At 35.2% G+C, this 4,559-nt stretch overlaps 1 long non-coding RNA gene across 1 annotated transcript; it reads right to left on the bottom strand.

The window, feature by feature from the left end:
* Window positions 1-702: 702 nt before the first annotated feature.
* On the bottom strand, window positions 703-4,339 carry LOC121402076. Its single transcript, XR_005966519.1, has 3 exons — window positions 3,881-4,339; window positions 1,736-1,796; window positions 703-779 (listed from the first exon to the last, which is right to left on the bottom strand). It is a non-coding gene; the product is annotated as an uncharacterized LOC121402076 (long non-coding RNA).
* Window positions 4,340-4,559: the final 220 nt, after the last annotated feature.

The following is a 4,559-nucleotide window of genomic DNA, read 5'->3' as shown; positions in this document are numbered from 1 at the left end:
ATCTATAAAGATGTCCAAACTAGATTTAAACCATGTGCAATTCTCAACAAAAATGTATATTTGGCAACATGAATTCGTTTCCTCAAATACTTACTAAAAAAGCTATCAGAGTAGTAGTATAATGATTAAGCTTTAGTACAAACAGAAATAAAAAAAATTAACTACAGTATTTGCTATTTTTTATTAGTTGGTATATTCCAGAGATGAAAACAAGCTGTCATTTTAGCAGTGCCTGTGAATCTTGATTTGCCGATCCATGTTAATACTACTGTACAAATCATACATGTGTTAATATTATGCTTGTAACTACTGTTTTCTTATAATAATAAAAACTTTAAATAATAAAAAAAAACAAGCTGTCATAAAGTATTCCTTGATTTTCCCAGTTACTAAATGTTTCTTTTTGGAAAAAGAGAAGAGTTGCACAGTTTCTTAGTAACAATTAAATGGAAAAGTTTTAGTTACATTGAACAATCTCTTGGCAGTATAATTGACACATCACATTAAAATGAGCATATCCCATCTGTTCCTCCATCTGATTATACATGCAAAAAACGAATATTGTATAATTATGCCATTTAAATTTAAGAAATGTATTATTTAAATGACTTTTATTCATTTCAAGTGTTTGTTCAGACCTGTCACTCGTTTTAGCTATACATTAGCTGAAAAAGCACATGCTCACCTATTAATGAGAAAACTATCCAAATCTTCTGCATTCGTAGGTAACCGGAGCCCACTTCTGGCTTTGGCTTTAATGGAATGCCTAACAGATGAATCTGGAGGAAATCAAAATCACTAATAAGCAAGTACCAGTTCCATTTGGGAGGATAGGTTATTAACCAATCAAATACACAATAAAGATGTTTTTTACAGGCTGACTTTCGACTGGACCTCATCCCCTCATAGTATATTTGTATAGGATAGGATAGAAAAAGATCCCTTTTTGAGTTCCAGAACAATGTGACAGGTTTCTTGTAAATACTTTTAAAGATAACTTAAATAACTGCAATTTTCTGTCAGGGTATAATTTACAGTGATATACAGCACCTGTGAGAATGCAAAGATTGCCTCTCACTTTACAGTAACATTGTTGGTAAAATACTGTATGCTGCCAGTATAAATGAAGCATATTTTCATTATAGGAACTAGAGTTCAGATGCCAGTAGCAGTAATGCAGTCGCTGCGCTGAGTTTCAGTAAGTGCAAACATACTTACAACGTGACAGTCTGTGCTAGTCACAGCTGTTTTGACAGTTTTGCATACACACACTCAGTTGTTTTAGAACAACAAAGGGTAGGGTATCAGTTTCTCTTTTATAAAGACTTAAGGCCACAACAGACAAGACACTTCCTCTAATGCTGGCAACAAAGTGCCCACCTACAGGGCCGGATTTACATGGTGGGCACCCCTAGGCCCAATGCTGCTTGTCACCCTGTCCCCTCACCTTTATTCGTGCAAAATTTCATCATCTGGACCGGAGTAATGGGGATTTAAAAAATGATTGTATCTCCAGTGCATCCCCAGCGTTTTTGAACCAATGTGGGTGTGGTTGGGCAGCATGCCGCCCCCCTAAAATCCTGCCGCCCTAGGCCCGGCTCTAGGTGGCCTTTCCACAAATCCGGGCCTGCCCAGCCAGAAATAACTGCCCCTCCATATTCATTGGAATTTCTGAATGGAAAACACTTTCCAGGTGGCTATCCCATCAGATTAAAATGCATTTTTTTGCAATTACCTGGGATCACCAGCAACTACAGTGGATGTTGAAGAGTAGGTTTTTTCAGGCACTTTGTGACCTGTGGGTGAAAAAATTTCAGAATTTTTTTTTGAAGCAGCAACACCATGCTCCATAAAAAAAGTTTTTTTAGTCCATTAAAATCAGACCAACCCTAGACCAATGCTCTTAATCATAGGCCAGTAACCCTATTTTAACCCCTACCTTTATTATAGGATGTACATCATCAATATTGTATCATACAGAATTCCTGAATTCCCTTTGCTGAATGAAAGGATATTGGGAATCCCTCTCAAGGATACTGGGATCTGTGGATAAAAGTACGGGTGGCCCCACTAGGAAACAATAAGTAACCACACACGTGCAGTAACCAATATAACTTTATAAAAGTAATCAAATATTAATATCACCCCTGCCTGGGGAACCCGTGTGATAGTGGTAGTTGCTGCCATTACTACAACTACATGTGATTCACTCATGACACCTGGTTGAACAAACAGGGTATGCATAAATGTGGAGCTCGTAAGTGCTTTATATGCAATTATGTTAATAGAACCACAACTTTTCTGTCCTCCAGGTCTAATAAAATATACAACATTAGACAATACATTCATTGTAATTCAAAAAATGTTATCTTATTACATGTAAAAAATGCCTCCAACAATATGTTGGACAAACAATTCGTTCATTAAAAGAGAGAACAACCTATGGCCTGGTGCACAACAGATCACCTGTTTATGCCTAGGTGCTGGAATAAACAAATCCCATAATATTAAAACAACGAAAACAGTCCGCACCCAATAGGTCTTGTAAAGTGAAAAAAATTTTGTTTATTCAACGTTTCGGCTCCAGTACACGAGCCGTCCTCAGGAAGTCTTCCTGAGGACAGCTCATATATATATATATATATATATATATATATATATATATATATATATATATATATATATATATATAAGCAGTTTAATATGGAAGTGTTTTAAGTTAAGTTTGTCGATTCTACTCTCAATGGGTATAGTGCTGTTTGTCTTAACCTAGTGCTGGAATATCCATAGTCCAAAGGCTTATTCCATCATATGACTCAAACGCTAAAAGGACAACATTAGCACAGCTGCATAATCAGTTATTTTTAGAATTCAGTAAAATAATATCATAAGTTTTACATTAATCCCTTGAAATTATTTTACTACATTCACAAGCACTATCCATGTCAGCTATATAACTTTCCATTCTGTCTAAAAAGTAATTGCACACAATGTTCAGAACAATCTATTCCAAAGTCTTTATGAATTTATGGTCAGATTTTTTTTTTGGCACCAGAGATTCATCTGCACAAAACAGTATGCATTTTGACAGGCTCGGTATATTTCTAGACCTTTGATCTGCCACTTTAGAATAGTCTGGAGTGAGTTTTGCATTTGTCAGTTCAACACTTAAGGGATATTTTCATTGAGAGAGGCATAAAGAGACAGAGTCAGTGATTAAACAGAAACATTCAAATTGCAGGAGACTGCTCCACATAGCTGAGTGACACTGTCAGAAAGCTTGTCTGATTTAATCCCAATAATGCCTTCCATCTAACAGTGGCATGGTACATCATTTTGTGACACTGTCAGAGTGCGATTGATCTACTCTGAGTTACATCATGCATTAGCAGCTTTCATGGCGCATCATTTTGTGTCACTTTCAAAGCCTGATTTACCTAATTAACTGTTCATATCAACAACATGAGCTATGGGATTTATAAAAAGTAACACTTTAACAAAAACATTTATTTTTATTTTAACATATCAAGACCTAGGGAAATTAAACTATTTTCTAAAATTTAGGATATCTATATTGAGGCCATTATATAATGGGAGTGTCATATTACAGGTATGGGAACTGTTATCTAGCATGCTTGGGACCTGGGGTTTTTCATATAAGGGAAAATTTGTATCTCCAAACCTTATGCCTGCTAAAAAATATTAAATATGTTTTGCCTCTAATAAGGATTAATTATATCTTAATTGGGATCAACTGCAAGGTACTGTTTTATTATTACAGAGAAAGGGGAAACAATTTTTAAAAATATTAATTATTTTAATTAAATGATGCCTATAAGATATGACCTTCCTATAATTTGAAGCTTCCTGGATAACATACAGTAATATTTTCAGAGGAGCCAGAGGAGAATCGGGGAACCATCAGAAGATGACCATTCTAAAGGTGTGCTGGATCAATTCCATGTGTCCGATAAGGCATTCCAATCTTTTAACAATTCCTATTTGGAAATACAAATAAGATGCCATAATCATATGGTGAATTTACAGCGAGAAATAGAGACATTTTTAAATTATGTTTGCAGATGGAGCACAATCGAACTGAATTCCTCAAACAAAATTTGGCCACATAACAACACTTGTTTGAAATCATTTGTTCATTGGCAGATGTCACTTTTCAATGTTTCAGCTTGTAGAAAACACTAAAAAAAGCTCTGACATAACCCCCATATCTAGTGCTGACAACACATGAACCACTTCTGAAATGTTACAGTATGTGACACAATGGCTAAAGAAAAACAGATTGTATCAACAAGATGACAACAAAGAGCCATAACATGTCCCACTTCAGATATTCCCCAAAAAAAGTAAGAAATAATTGTTGAACACACAGTATAAAACTATAATTATTTTTATAAGACTTTGTCCTGATATGAATTTGCTATGTGTAACAGGTTGCTCAATAACCACTGGTTGGGGATCACTGCTTTAGAGATAGGAGAAAGAGCATTTCCGTAAAGTTATTGCAAAATACCAGGCGATAAGTGGTTTCTGGTTGAATT

This window comes from Xenopus laevis, chromosome 3S, assembly GCF_017654675.1.
Source record: "Xenopus laevis strain J_2021 chromosome 3S, Xenopus_laevis_v10.1, whole genome shotgun sequence".
NCBI lineage: Eukaryota > Metazoa > Chordata > Amphibia > Anura > Pipidae > Xenopus > Xenopus laevis.
The sequence above is the reverse complement of the archived record's forward strand: the minus strand, read 5'-3'. Positions and strand labels throughout refer to the sequence as shown.